At 49.5% G+C, this 15,687-nt stretch overlaps 1 long non-coding RNA gene across 1 annotated transcript; it reads right to left on the bottom strand.

Annotated features, from left to right (window-relative positions):
- Positions 1-11,546: 11,546 nt before the first annotated feature.
- On the bottom strand, positions 11,547-14,508 carry LOC120390433. The gene is made up of 3 exons (XR_005591079.1): positions 14,361-14,508; positions 13,422-13,516; positions 11,547-12,158 (listed from the first exon to the last, which is right to left on the bottom strand). It is a non-coding gene; the product is annotated as an uncharacterized LOC120390433 (long non-coding RNA).
- Between the last annotated feature and the right edge of the window lie 1,179 nt (positions 14,509-15,687).

Here is a 15,687-nt window from a genome sequence, read left to right as displayed (position 1 = left end):
GGGGGCTGTGGGGGTGGGGTTTGAGCTCTGTGGCAGGGAATGAGGCGGCTGTGATGTGGCTGTGGGCGATGGGTTTTTGGGCTGTGGAAGGGAATGGGGGGCTGTGGGGGATGGGTTTGAGCGCTGTGGCAGGGAATGGGGGGCAGTGATTGGGGCCGTGGGGGATGGGTTTCAGTGCTGTGACAGGTAATGGGAGGCCGTGGGCGATGGGTTTTCGCGCTGTGGAAGTGATTGGGGGGCTCTGGGTAATGGATTTAGAGCTGTGGCAGGGAATGTGGGGCTGTGGCGGATGGGTTTGTGGGCTGTGGCAGGGAATAAGAGGGTATGGGGGTCGGGTTTGAGTGCTGTGGCAGGGAATGGGGGGCTGTGGGGGATGGGTTTGAGAGCTGTGCGAGGGAATGAGGTGGCTGTGATGAGGCTGTGGGGGATGGGTTCAATGTCTGTGAAACGGAATGGGGGGCTGTGGGGGATCGGTTTTAGTTTTGAAGCAGGGACTGGGGGGCTATGGGGGATGGGATTGAGGGCTGTGGCAGAGGATGGGGGGCTGTGGGGGCCGGGTTTGAGTGCTGTGGCAGGGAATGGTGGGCTTTGGGGGCCCGGTTTGACCTCTGTGGCAGGGAATGGTGGGCTGTGGGGGCCCGGTTTGACCTTTGTGGCAGGGAATGGGTGGCTGTGGGGGATGGGTTTGAGTGCTGTGGCAGGGAACGAGGCGGCTGTGATGGGGCTGTGGAGTCAGGTTTGAGCGCTGTGGCAGGGAATGTGGGGCTGTGGGGGATGGGTTTGAGCTCTGTCGCAGGGAATGTGGGGCTGTGGGGGATGGGTTTGAGCACTGTGGCACGGAATGTGGGGCTGTGGGGGATGGGTTTGAGCACTGTGGCAGGGAATCTGGGGCTATGGGGGATGGTTTGAGCGCTCTGGCAGGGAATGGGGGGCTGTAGGGGATGGGTTTGGAGGTTATGGAGGGGTCAGTGGCTGTGGTGGAGCACACTGGGTCAGCACATTCAGCTGTTAACCCAAAGGATGGTGATTTGAGCCCACCCAGGGATGGTACTGACCCTACTACCTCCTTGGACCCTCAAAGGAACCCTTTTGCCGCTTCAGAGCTGTCCCTGCTGGCCTCAGCGTGTTCAGCTTGTGGCCCGAATGGTGCGCTGGCTGCGACACGAAAATCCATCTCCCAGCAGCCATGCCGGGGGCTCGGGCTTAATCCTCAAGGCCGAGCGCAAAACCCTTCAGCCGGGCATCTTTTGCCCGCTTTCCGCTTCTGCCCAAGCAGCAAGGGAGAAACAGAGGGGACATGCTGGCTCTAAGGGTATGTCTACGGGTAGCGATCGGTTTATCAGGGATCGATAGATCGCTTTCCATCTAGACGCGATATATCGATCCCCGAACGCGCTCCCATCAACCCCAGAACTCCACCAGGGCGAGTGGCGGTAGCGGGGTCGACAGGGGGAGCCGCGGCCGTTGATCCCACGTTGCGAGGACGGGAGGTAAGTCGAAATAAGAGACTTCGACTTCAGGCAAGCTATTCCCCTAGCTGAAGTTGTGTATCTTACATCGATCCCCCCCCCCCCAGTGTAGGCCAGGCCTAGGAGTGCCTCCCTCCCACTTCCCTGTTGGCTGCTGTGATAAATGGGGGGGCGGGCGTAGCTCCCTTTTGTGGACACCCAGCCAGCCAGTTAGCTATAAAGTCCCTCTTGGTGGCTGTACTCTGCTTGTTTTACCTGTAAAGGGTTAAAAAAGCCTCCCTGCATAGGTAAAAGAAAGGGAGTTGGGCCTCTGATCAAAAGAGCCAATGGGAGGGCTTTTTAAAAATGGAAAAAAGAACCTACCCCACTATTCGGTTGCATTGCTGGCCATAAGACTAATCTGCGTGTGTGAAAATTGATACATGAGCAATTCATTCAGGTTCATTGCTAGGCACAGTTTTCTCTGAGAATCTTCTTTCACAAGCCAATAGCATCCCCTGCTGGACTAGGTAGAGATTCCTTCCGTGAACATTGCTAAACATGAGCCAGTCATTACAGGTCACTGAGAGGTATGAATTTCTCTTTGAAATATCCACAAAATAGCATTCGGTTGCACGGTTAAGCCCTTTGTTAGAGCTCCTTCCGTGAAAATAGTAAAACATGACCCTTTCGAGCGTTATCTCTACGAGCGAGGAAAGTCTCAATGGAATCGTCCTCCTTCTGCAATTCTGATGCACTGCTGAGAATTTGGCAGTTATACGTTGTGAAAACAGCAAAACATGAGAAATTCACTTCGGATTATTGGGAAGCTCGAATTCCTCCAGCTCCCATCTTAAATTGCTATTCGGATGCACAGCTAGCAACTTGACCGAGATACGCTGGGAAAACAGTTATACCTGAGCAATTCATTCGAAATCACTCGTAGACACGAATTTCTCCTGGAAACACGCTAAAAAGGCTATTCGGTTCCACTGCTGGCCATTTGGAAGAGCTCCGTTTGTGAAAATTCCTAAAAAGGAGACGTTCAGTGCAAAGCACTGCTAGGCAACACTTTCTCCTAGACCCATCTTACAAATGCTATTCGGATGCATTGATGGCAATTTGGCAGAGATCCGTTTGGAAAAACAGCGAAATGTGAGAAATTCACTGCGGATTATTGGTAGTCATGAATTTCTCCTGGTACCATCCTAAAATTGGTATTAAGATGCACTGCTGTCAATTTGACAGAGGTACGATTTGAGCGAAGGTTTCAAAGCAGCTAAACATGAGTAAGAATTCCACATCATTGGTAAGCACGAATTCCTCCTGCTCCCATCCTAAACTTCATATTCGGATGACCAGCAACAACATGACCGAGATACGCTGTGAAAACAGCTACACATAAGCAATTCATTCCAAATCTTTCGAAGGCACGAATTGCTCCAGGAACCACCCTGAAAATGCTGTTCGATTACACTCCTGCCCATTTGGCAGAGATCCGTTTGTGAAAATAGCTAAACATCAGGTATTCATTCAAGACGTAAGCTAGGCACATGAAAAAAGCTAATGAAGAGTTATTAAGCCCACATCAGTGCTAGACACGACTTTCCCCTTGAACCAACCTCCAATTGCTATTCGAGAGCACTGGTGGCTATTTGGCAGAGTTCTTTTCGTGAAAATTGCTAAAAAGGAGACATTCGGTTCAAAGCACTGCTAGGCAACTCTTTCTCCTGGAACCATTTTACAAATGCTATTCGGTTGCATTGCTGGCCATAAGACTAATCTGCGTGTGTGAAAATTCATACATGAGAAATTCATTCAGGTTCATTGCTAGGCACAGATTTCTCTGAGAATCGTCTTTCACAAGCCAATAGCATCCCCTGCTGGACAATTAGTAGAGATTCCTTTCGTGAACATTGCTAATCATGAGCCAGTCATTACAGGTCACTGAGAAGTACGAATTTCTCTTTGAAATATCCACAATATAGCATTCGGTTGCACTGTTAGAGCTCCTTCCGTGAAAATAGCAAAACATGACCCTTTCGAGCCTTATCCCTGCGAGCGAGGAAAGTCTAATGGAATCGTGATGGCTGAGTTTGATGCTGTTCTACACCAGCATCTAAGAAGAGTCACTGAATGACGCTCAAGAAACGGACACATCCCATGACCTTGGAAAAACGATTCAAAATGAGATCATACAGTAAGTGGCAACAAAAGTCAAACAGAAGATTGTGGCAGATCTGAATTCTGCAAGATATTATTCTGGACTGCACACCTGACATCAGCCATACGGAACAAATGGCTTTAATGGTGCGTGTTGTAACAAAAACAGAACCTAGAGAAAAATGTCCCTGCAATGGTGATTGTCAGAAAGCATTTTCTAGAATTTATTGACAATGATGATACTAGTATGACAAATATGCTTCTTAAAAAGCTGGAAGATACAGGGATTGTGATAGCTGACATGAGAGGTCAGGGCCACGATACTGGTGCCAATATGAAAGGAAAGAACAGAGGAGCGCAGACACGGATCTGAGAGTTAAACCCTCGAGCTTTTTTTGTCCCATGCAGTTCTCATTCATTGAACTTGGTGGTCAGTGATACAGCATCAGCTTCTAGTGAGGCTACTGAATTTTTTAATAAAAGAACAGGAATACTTGTGGCACCTTAGAGACTAGCAAATTTATTTGCGCATAAGCTTCCGTTGGCTACAGCCCTCTTCATCGGAGGCATAGAATGGAACATATAGCAAGGATACACACACACACACACACACACACACACACACACACACACACACACACACATAGAGATCATGAAAAGGTGGGGGTTGACCTGACCACTCTAAGAGGGTAATTAATTCACATGCGCTTTACTTAGCAGGAGAAAAAAATTTGTTGACGTGATAATCAAGAGAGCTCATTTCAGACACTTTGACAATAAGGTATGAAATTTAAGCCATTCATTACCTCGTTCCATCATAAGGGCACCGATGAGGCTAAAGGAATGATGAAAACTGACCCCTCTGTGTGAAAACATGGCCCCAGTGAAGTCGATGTCAAAATTCGGCCATTGGCTTATTTTCCTGCCCCCAAATTTTCTGGCTTCTCTCTCCTTTTTGGGGACCCGCTCCTTACCAAGTCACCAGCAGGGAGCATACCATGAGAAATTTGTCTCTAGTAATGAATTTCGAAGTCTGACGGCGGGATTATTCACCCACGAAAGCTTATGGGCCAATACGTCTGCCCCAGGACTCATTTACGCTTTTCTCGATTTGGTAATGGTCACAAACCGAAAGCTAACAAACCACCAGGAGAGATTGCTTTCACACGAAGACTCCATGAGTAATTTGTCACTAGCACTGATAAGGACTGAACTTCTCATTTGGTAATTTTTTCAGACCCAGTCTCTACCAAACCAGCAGCAGTTTAGTCTAAAGACTTTTAGAGTAACATTCTGTAACTAGTACTGGTCAGGAATGACGGTCACACTTTTAGTTATTTTCATGAGCCAGTCTTTACCAAAGAAGCAGGGAGACTACTAATGGCTTCGAAGGAAGAGTCCACGAACAATTTTGTCCCTAGCACTGCTCAGGAATGAAATGCTCATTTATAGTATGGTTTCACCTAGCAATCTCTACTAAACCACAAAGAGACTAAGTGAAAGGCTTTCGGAGCACGATTCAATGAGAAATTTGTCCCTACCAGGCTCCGGGAAGACTTTCTCTTTTTTAGTATTTTTCAAGGACCGGTCGCTACCAACCACCAGGAGGGAAACTGAAAGGCGTTTAGAGGATGATTCCGTGAGAAGTTTATCACTAGCGTTATACAGCAATTGAACGGCTTGGAACAGACACGGTCCCAACAACACTGCAGACAGCAAACTTTAAGACCTATTTTTTCTGAAACAGCATTAACCTTTTGAAAAATAATTTTGTGCTGGGGGCAGGGGGGAGTTATCATCCTTTTTAAAATAATCCTGTACGTTTCCTGGTATTTTCCTTATCATGGAATTATCAGGAATTTGAGCAGCTTGCCTTTTTTCATGCTTTCACTACCTAGTCTAAATGTTCCATAATACAGCTGAGGACACCGATGAGGCTAAAGGGATGATGAAAACTAACCCCTCTGTGTGAATTCATGGCCCCAGTGAAGTCGATGACAAAATTCGCCCTTTTGCTTAGTTCCTACCCCAAAATTTTCTGGCTTAACGCTTCCTTTTGGGGAACCACTCTCTACCGAGTTACCAAGAGACATTCATTCGTGAGCGCTGTTAGTGAGAAATGTCTCAAGAAAACATCATTTAAAAGCCATTACGATGTAGGTCTCTGGTTATGGAAGCGATCCGTTCGTGGGAATGTGGAAAAGAGAATTTTGTTACCGAGCTCTGCTAGGGACAAATTCCTCAAGGAATCATGCTTCGAAAGCCACTACGATGCACTGCTAATGGTTTAGAAGAGATCGGTTCGAGAGAACTAGGAAAAATGACAAATTTATTCCTGATCTGTGCAAGGGAGAAATTTCTCAAGGAATCCTCGTCTAAAAAACATACGATGCACTGCTAGTGTCTCCGAAGAGAGGAGTCGGTGAGAAAGAGCAAAAAAATAGTGAATAGTTACGGATCTGTGCTAATGATCACCTTCTCTAGGAATTTTGGATGCACTGCTAATGTTTTGTAAAGGATGGGTTCGAGAGAAGGACAAAAAAGAGGCTTTTGTTCCTGATCTGTGCTAGGGATAAATGTCACAAGGAATCATGCTTCAAAAGCTATTAGGATGCACTGCTTATTTTTTTGGAAGAGACCGTTTCGTGAGAAAGAGGAAAAATGAGAATGTCATGTCCGATCACTGCTAGGGACAAATCATTAGCATGCAATGCTAACGATTTGGGAGTGATCGGTTCATGAAAAAGACGAAAACTGATAAATTCATTCCCGCTCTGTACTAGGGATAAAGTTCTCAAGGAATCATGCTTGAAAAGCCACTAGCAAGCACTGCGCTTGATTTGGAAATGATCTGTTCATGACAAAGCGGGAAAAAAGCAATTCATTCGTGAGCTCTGCTAGTGATAAATGTCTCAAGGAAACATAATCTAAAAGCCGTTGCGATTTAGTTCTCTAAGTTTGGAAGAGAACTGTTCGTGAGAGACGAAAATAATTTTGTTCCTGATCTGAGGTAGGGAAAAATGTCTCAAGGAATCACAGTTCAAAAGCCGTGTGGATGCACTGCTAATGGTTTGGAAGAGATCTGTTCATGAGCTCAAAGAGACATTCATTGGTGAGCTGTGCTAGGGATAACCTTCTCTAGGAATGTTGCTTTTATAACTATTTGGATGCACTGCTATTGGCTTTTAAGAGATTTGTTTGTGAGACAAATGAAAAAACTTTTTCTCTGACAGAGCATTAGCCGTCTGAAAAGCAATTTTCTCTTCTTCTCGGTCAGTCCTTTTAAAAATACTGCTGTACGTTGGAATTACAGGGGTTTGAGCAGCTTGTCTTGTTTTCATGCTTTCAGTACTAAGGCTAAATATTCCGCAATACAGATAGCGTGATCTAAGGACACCGCTGAGGCTAATGGGTGATGAAAACTAACCCCTCAGTGTGAAAGCATGGCTCCAGTGAAGTTGATTTCAAAATTCGCCCTTTGGCTTATTTCCCGCCCGCAAGTTTTCTGGCTTCGCGCTCTCTCGCTCTCTCTCTCTCTCTCTCTCTCACACACACACACCCATCCTTTTGGGGATCTGCTCTCTACCGAGAGTCACCATGAGGGAAACCGAAATTCTTTCGGAGGATCAGACTATGAGAAATTTGTCTCTAGCCTTGATCAGGAATGAATTTCGAAGTCTGACTGAGTGGGTCTTCACCCACGAACGCTGTCTCCAATAAGTCATCGTCGCGTTTCTCGAGTTGGTCATTTTCGTGAAGCGATCTCTACCAACGCACCAGGAGAGCTTTAGCATGGCTTTTACACGAAGAATCCATGAGTGTAAAGTGTGAGGAATTAGTTTCTAGCACTGGTGAGGAATTAGTTTCTCATTTGGCAACTTTTCAGACCCGCTCTCTACCAAACCAGAGGCAGATTACCCTAAAGACTTTTAGAGTAACATTCCGTGAGACGTCTCTCACTAGCACTGGTCAGGATTGACGATGCCATGAAAAATTTTGTCACTAGCACTACAGAGGCAGGAATTGCATTTTTTTTTCAAAAATCCGATCGCTACCAAACTACCAGGAGAGATTTCTCATGGCTTTTAGATGAAGACTCCATGAGAAATTTGTCACTAGGCGAGATCAAGAATGACTTGCTCAAGTTTTTAGTCTTCCAAACGGCTATGGCATTCGAAGGACGAGTGCATGAACAATTTTGTCCTTAGCACTGCTCAGGAAAGAATGTCTCTATTTTAGCATTTGCCACGAACCGATCGCTACCAACCACCAGGAGGGAAACGGAAAGGCTTTTAGAGGATGATTCCGTGAGAGGTCTATCACTAGCGTTATACAGAACTTGAACGGTCATATTTAACAAGTTTCACGACCCGATCTCTAGCAAACCAGCAGGGGAAGAAGCCTAATGTCTTTGAAAAGAAGATTGCTTGGATATGGTGAGTCTAGTTCCAGCCCTCCTTCGTGGAACCCCTGACACAGGCTGAGATGAAAGACATGACTTCACCCAATTTGTCGCGCGTAATAGCCGGGAACGGAACGGTTCTAACAACACAGCAGACAACAAACTTTAAGATCTTTAATTTTGTGCTTTTCTAGGTCAGTTCTCCTTCTTTTAAAAATAATCCTGTACGTTTCCTGGCCTTTTCCTTATTATTGAATTACAGGGTTTGATCAGCTTGTCTGGTTTCATGAGTGCATTACATAGTCCAAATGTTCCGTAATACTGTGCTAGCGAGACCTAAGGACACCGACGAGGATAAAGGGATGATGAAAACTAACCCCTCTGGGTGAACTCATGGCTCCGGTTCTGTCGATGTCAAAATTCGGCCTTTGGCTCATTTTCTGCCCCCAAATTTTCTGGCTTCTCTCTTCCTTTTTGGGAACTGCTCTCTACTGAGAGTCACCCGGAGGGAAATTGAAATACTTTCGCAGGAGCTTACCATGAGAAATTTGTCTCTAGCCCTGCTCAGGAATGAATTTCGAAGGCTGACTGAGTGGATAGTCAGCCACGAAAGCTTACTCGCCAATACGTCTGGCGGGGACTCAAACTCGCTTTTCTCAGTTTGGTAATTTTCGTGAAGCGATCGCTACCAAACCACCAGGAGAGAGTTCTCGTGGCTTTTACATGAAGACTGTATGAGTAATTAGTCACAAGCACTGATGAGGCATGAATTTGCAATTGTATCACACCCGATCTCTACCAAACCAGCAGCAGATAATCCTAACGACTGTTAGAGTAACGTACCGTGAGATGTCTGTCACTAGCCGGGTGGTGGAGCTGTAGTGGGCTAGATGGAAAATTGGGGGGACTACGTCAGAGGTGGGAGAGCGGAGTCGGGCAGTGTGGGACAGCTGCTCTGCTAGCTGGTGCCACGGGGCGGGTGGCTGCAGCGCCGCGGTCTCCTCAGCGTGCGGCCGCCCTTCGACTGTGGGATCAGCAGAGCCGTTGGGGAGCAGGGGCCAGAGTGGGTCGGTCGGGGTTGCGGTGGGGAGACTTGGACCTTGCACCTGCCCTGGGCAGTGAACCCCAACGTGTGGTGACATGGCCTGTGGTCTTCTTTTGGCCACCCTCGGCCCCTTGCTCAGGCTCGCTTCTGCACTGCTGCTGGCGTAGGGCTGCCAGATCTCCGCTGGGAAACGGTACCTGCAGTGTCCGATCAGTAGTACTGAGTAAACCTCCACAACCGGGCAGGAAGAGCGGCACTCAGGAACTGCCCAGCTCAGTCAGAGCGCGGTACCCGTGGGCTGCACCCGGGGGAGGGAGCCTGAAGTGCAAAACATTTGAGGAGCAAGGCGTGTGGCCAGGTTACTTCCGAGACACCCTTCCCAGCGTCCATTGTTCTCCGGTCCTGGAGCACGGCTCTCCTTCCCACATCCTGCCCCAGTCACACACATCCCGACCCTGGGAGAACAGCTGCACCTCCATCGCCCTGCCCCAGTCACACACATCCCGACCCTGGGAGAACAGCTGTACCTCCATCGCCCTGCCCCAGTCACACACATCCCGACCCTGGGAGAACAGCTGTACCTCCAGGGCCGGCTCTAACATTTCTGCCGCCCCAAGCAGAAAAGAAGAGCGCCGCCCCCCTCCCCAACGGCGTGGCCCGCGGCCCTAGCCCCCGCCCCCCGAGCTGCGCGGCCTGGCCCGAGCCCCGCCCCCTCGAGCGGCACGGCCTAGCCCCGCCCCAGCGGCACGGCCCTAGCCCTAGTCCCCGCCTCCCAGGAGCGGCGCGGACCGCGGACTGAGCCCCGCCACCCACGAGCGGCGCGGCCCGCGGCCCTAGCCCCTGCCTCCCACGAGCGGCGCGCACGCGGCCCGAGCCCCCGCCCTCCCCACCCAGAGCGGCGCGGAGCAAAGCCCTCCCCCTCCCCAGAGCGGCGCAGAGCGCGGCCTGAGTACCCCAGCGGCCCGGCCCGCGCCCTAGCCCCCGCCCCCCACGAGCGGCGCAGACTGCGGACTGAGCCCCGCCCCCGAGCGGCGCGGCCGCGGCCCCGCTTCCCCAGTGGCGCATCATGCCGCTCAAACCAAAAACAAGAACACCAAAGCCCGCTCGCCGCCCCCCTCCAAGTTGCCGCCCCAAGCACGTGCTTGGTAGGCTGGTGCCTGGAGCCGGCCCTGTGTACCTCCAACGTCCTGCCTTAGTCACGGCGCGCCCGACCCTGGGAGAACAGCTGTACCTGTAACGTCTGCCTCAATCAAACACACCCCGACCCTGGTAGAACAACTGTACCCGTAACCTCCTGCTCCAGTCCCCACCCCTGACCCGGGGAGAACAGCTGTACTTCCCGCTTCCTACCCCAGTCTCACATACCCAGAGCACAGCTCTCCCTCCCCATCCTACCCCAGTTACCGCTTGTGACATTACACTAAGGGATTTTTTGAAACTATGCTGAGTTTAAATATAATGTAACTGGACTATGCTTTATGCAAAAGGTCTCTTGTAAAGTATCATAACAAAGCTTATACTCTACTGAGTGTGTTCGTTCTAGTTGTACCACCCGTGTAGCTGAAACTAGAAATATGAAATATAACTCTGAGGGCCTAGTGTAATTAAGCAAAATGTGGGCCATTAATGGTGGTTTGGAATCTTGCTGGCTCCCATTAACCAGACTGTAGATGGCTCTGTTTTATTTGTAAATCTCCCTGTATACGTGTGCTGGCAAGTGGGCAATGAAGTCTTACAGTGACATGTGATCATGTCACCTGAACTGGACTCCATCTTTAACCTGGTGGTTTTCCATTGAGAAGGAGGGGTGGGAGCCCAGAGAGCGACAAAGGATTCGCACCTTATGCAAAAGATATATAAATGCGTCGAACAGCAGAAACGGGACAGCCATTATGAGGCATCCCCTAGCTACCACCTGAGCTGGAACAAGGGCTGTACCAGGGGGTAAGGATTGTGCCCAGAGGAGAAAGGCATCCAGTCTGTGAAAGAAACGTATGGAAACATCTCTGAAGGTGAGAGTTCAGTTGTATTACTGTATTAGACTTAGAGTTGCATGTTTTATTTTATTTTACTTGGTAATTCACTTTGTTCTGTTGGCTAATACTTGGAACCACTTAACTCCTACTTTCTGTATTTAATAAAATCACTTTTTCATTACTAATTAACCCAGAGTATGTATTAATACCTCGGGGGGGGGGAAGCAGCTCTCTCTATCAGTGTTATAGAGGGTGAAAAAATGTTGAGTTTATCCCGTATAAGCTTTATACAGAGTAAAATGGATTTATTTGGGGTTTGGACTCCATTGGAGCAGGGGCGGCTCTAGGATTCCGCTGACCCAAGCACGGCGGCATGCCGTGGGGGGCGCTCTGGCAGTCGCGGTCCCTGCGGGATGGCCACCGGAGCCGCCTGCCGCCCTCCCGCGGGACACCGCCCCACGCGCGCGCGTTTGGTGCGCTGGTGTCTGGAGCTGGCCCTGATTGGGGGGTCTTCTGCGCGTTAAAGACAGAAACACTTCTGTAAGTTGCTTTCAGGTGAAATCTGCTGCTTTGGGGCACGTGGTTCAGACCCTGGGTCAGTGTTGCAGCAGACGGGCCTGTCTGGCTCAACAAGACTACCTGTCTGGAGTAGTCTTGGCACAGCAGGTGGCAGTTCCCAGGAGTGTTTCTGTGCTCCAACCCATCACGCCCCTCAAGGCCTGCTCAGCTGGTGGGGGTATTGGGCTCCGGTGATTGCTAATCCAGAAGGACTGGTCCTACGTCTCCCCAAGGCAGTCATGGCTATATGCAAGAGGCACCAGGCTGCTCCCACATCCAAACTTATCACACCGCATAGCATTCTATTGTCCTTTCCCCTTGCCTTTATCCCACAGAGGTCTCCCCTAACCACATCCGCTGAAGCAAGGTAGAGAGCAGGGCTAGCATGCCATGACCAGGAACTCTTGCCCAGTGATGTGTAAGGAAGAGAGGTGAGGACTGAGACTCTCTGGTTACATGCCTCTGGAAAGTTGGATGGCTAGATTGCTCAGGTCCATTTCTTCCCGATCCTCTTCCTGGGGCTGAGAGTCCTGCCCTGCTCCGCTCCACTGGCCTGGAGGAGTCTTCTGCAAGCACAGGAAATAACCCAAGAAAGAGTCTACACTACCCAAAGCTCTACTGGTGCGTGAGCTCCTGCTTTCCCTGCCTCCCTCGCCCATCCGCTCTGCATCACCTCCAGTGGATGAACAGAAATGGATTCAACACCTATGGCTCAATAGGCTGGTTACACCCATTTCCGCATCACTCTAGCACCCAGTACCTCAGTCTGAGTCTCTTGCACTCCTCCCCAAGCTCCTCTTGCAGACCTTTGAGACCAAGCCTCTTGGGATGCACACATGACCAGATTCAGTCATGTTCCTACATAAAAATGGTTAACCTTGTCTAAAGAAAAATACTTTCTACATTTCAAACAGTAATTATCCCATATTTAACTGCTGTCTAAGTCGGGCTTAAAACAGGTCTTTGCATTTAAAAAGGTTGTCCAAAAATTGTGTAATTGTATAAACATTCGAGAGCTTGGTTATTGCTTAAAAACAAGTTCAACTTTAAATGAACCTTATAAACAATTTATTAATAATTTGGAGCTTCCTTGGAAGTTTTGTTACTGGGGCATGCATAATTAACAATCAAACCTAGGGTCTTCACTTTAAAGTGTTAGTTTCCACATTATTCTGAGTAATGAGGCTTTTCAGCCCATATTTATATATTTACTATGAAACAAGCAATTTTTGTCCTTATGGAGCATTTGTGAGCTTTGCCATAGCGATAAAGCTATTGAAAAAGAAAAGCAAACAGGGTGAGGCAGTGAAGTGGCTGCCTACTCTGTAAAGCCTCCATCACATACACTTGCTGGTAAATGGCCACTGGAAAAACCATCTCTTTCCTAATTTGGACGTTAAGATTCTATTAGAGTCCAACCGGAACAGTGAATGGAAGTTAAGATGCTCTGGTACTCGCTCTATTAGAGTCCAACCAGGAACAGTGAGCAGAAGTAACGTTTCCTCCCATTCTATAACTGATGGGGTGGGGTGGGGTGGCGGCAGGGGCAAGGGGAATTGAGAAAGGGGGGTGCCTGATGTGTTGGGGTATGGCGTTCCCCTACTTCAGCTCCACAGGCTGGCGCCTGCACTCCCGTGACAGGCAGGGTCTGGTGCAGAGCATGGCATGGCAGGCAGATGACATCTCCCATAATGCCAGGGCCCTTTCACAGCAAGGGTGGCATCTCCCCATGCTAGCACGGACCCCACCTACTCCTCCCGCTTTCTCCTGACAACAGCACCACCCTTCACGGCACCACCTCATGGCAACTTCTGCTTCTGGGCTCTCACCGGAAATGGGAAGTCCAGTCGGGCCTGGCAGTGGCTGACAGGCAACGGAGACAGGAGACACTGCCACTCCCATGGTGCCACAGGGGCCACCGTGGCTGGTGGGAGATAGATAAATAGATAAATGTCTGTGTACCTCCCAGCACTATGTCTCCTTTAGTGCTTGTGTCCCCCTGTCCTGCTTAGTCTGTGTGTTCCTTACCTGAGCACACTGTGTGTCCCAGGCATGGTCTGTCTCACCTTTGGGTCCAGCCTAACAGGGGCGTCTGTCCCCATCCTCTCACCAGTAACTTCTCCCCCAACACACACAGGAAAGGGACTGCTCTGTGCAACAGAAACCAGCCTATTCCCCGCCCCGCAGGCTGGGAGCTTGCTGCTTCCTTCACTCGCATCACAAGTTACAACAAACCCCCACTGACTAACTAGGATGGGGTGGAGCATGTCACCAGGCCATAATATTCTGGGTAAGCCCTTGATGACCAGTTTAGGAGCATCCTCTCATGTGGCCTTCCTTGCCTCTGGCTAGCGGTGATGACAAGAGGGGGATGTTGTCCCCCCTTCCTCTGGCTCCTGGCTGGCAGAGCCTAGTGCTACTACCTTGGCATATCGACTCTTACCTCTGCTAATCAGGGTTAGCCCCCCCACAGTCAGTGAGGGGATCAGGTAGGGCTCAGTTGCTAATTTTGGGCCTGGGATTGCCCACTTCTACAGGCTCAAAGTTGGTGGGGGGAGCTGTGGTATAATTGCACCCTAAATAACCTCTGGCATACTTTATTTTTGTTCTCAGAAGGTGCCCATCACCATATCTGAGCTGACTGTCACAGAGTCCCCAAATCACGGAGTCCCCAGGTTATGCTCTGGAACGTCTCCATACGAGGCCAGTCAGGAGTCTGGGGGACCCTCCGCTCTTTGTGCGCACTGTCTCCAGGGCAAGATGCTTACACAGCTTCGACCTTCCTGGATCTGACCTCGGAGCATTCAGCATCCCCTTCTACGCCGTGCGCTTGCTGCAGCAAGTCCACCCAGACGGGGCTCCTGGGGAAGCCAGAGTGCCTTGCACCCCAACTCCGCAGTCAGCAGTGACTCTCAGCCAGCTAGTAAAACAGAAGGTTTATTAGTTGACAGGAATGCAGTGGGTAGAACACAACTTGTTAGCACAGAAATCAGTGACTTTCAGCCAAGTCCATCTTGGGAAGTCCTGAGCCAGAAGCTCTTCCAGTCCTCCCAAGCAGACAGCCTACCTTCCAGCAACCCGACCTCCCACACCCCCATTGCTCCTCCTCCCTGTCTTTGTCTTGCTTCCCAGGTAAAGAGTCACCTGGGCGTCACCTGGTTGTATCCCCCTCCTGGGTATCAGGTTACAAAAGGCACCAGTCATAGCATATGGGCAGGCAGCTGGAGCAGCCTCACCTGCCCCAGAGGTCTCGGCCAAAGTCACGCACCCCTATTCCCACCACCGAGGTATTAGTGCAGCATGCAGGGAAACTGAGGCACACACAGTATTCATGCAAAACAGTAAAATACACATAGGCTCAACAGTAAGACACACATACACCATAACAAGGGAAAATCCCCACTTTGTGACACTGACGTTTTAGATTCCTGCTGCCTCTGTCTTGGTACATCATTTCACCCCACTTCTCTATACTAGCCTATCTTTTTTTCTTTCTCTCTACTCTGTTCCAAGTCTGGCCAGTCTTAAGAATGACTCAGCTTTGTTATACGCTGTACTCGGCACCACGGGCTGAAGCAGCATGAGCAGCATCTCTCTGGGAATGAGAAAGCTAGAGTGAGATGTTCTCCCAAGACCATTGCGTGAGTCAGGATCCAGGGGCCGAAAGCGCTAGCTGTCCTTGTGTCCTGCCTGCAGCATCTGAGACAGAAGCTTCTGTTCTTTTCTATCCCTCCTGGGTGGCTGCCATGACAGCAGTGCTAATCTGAACAAAATGACTGTGGATCTGCTATTCCGCATTTAACGGCCTTTTCCATTCCTCCAGAAAAGCTAGTTGGGGGCAGATCCATGGAGCTATGGTACCAGCTGAGGGGCTGTATTTTGTTGCTAGCAGGAGAATTGGGGCATGATTGTCCTCACTTACACTGTTGTAGATCAGCATTAACTCAGTGGCATTGCATCAGACTGAATGAGAGGAAAGTTGACCCATGCAGATGAGCTGTTTCTTAATGAGAGAGAGAGTGTATGTGTGTGTGTGTGGGGGGGTGGTTGGAAGGAAGGGGAATTGGAAAGGAAAGATACTAATATGTAACCAGA

The sequence above is a fragment of the Mauremys reevesii genome, linkage group 24 (genome assembly GCF_016161935.1).
Source record: "Mauremys reevesii isolate NIE-2019 linkage group 24, ASM1616193v1, whole genome shotgun sequence".
NCBI lineage: Eukaryota > Metazoa > Chordata > Testudines > Geoemydidae > Mauremys > Mauremys reevesii.
Note: the sequence above shows the minus strand (reverse complement) of the source record. Positions and strands in the feature narration are given on the sequence as shown.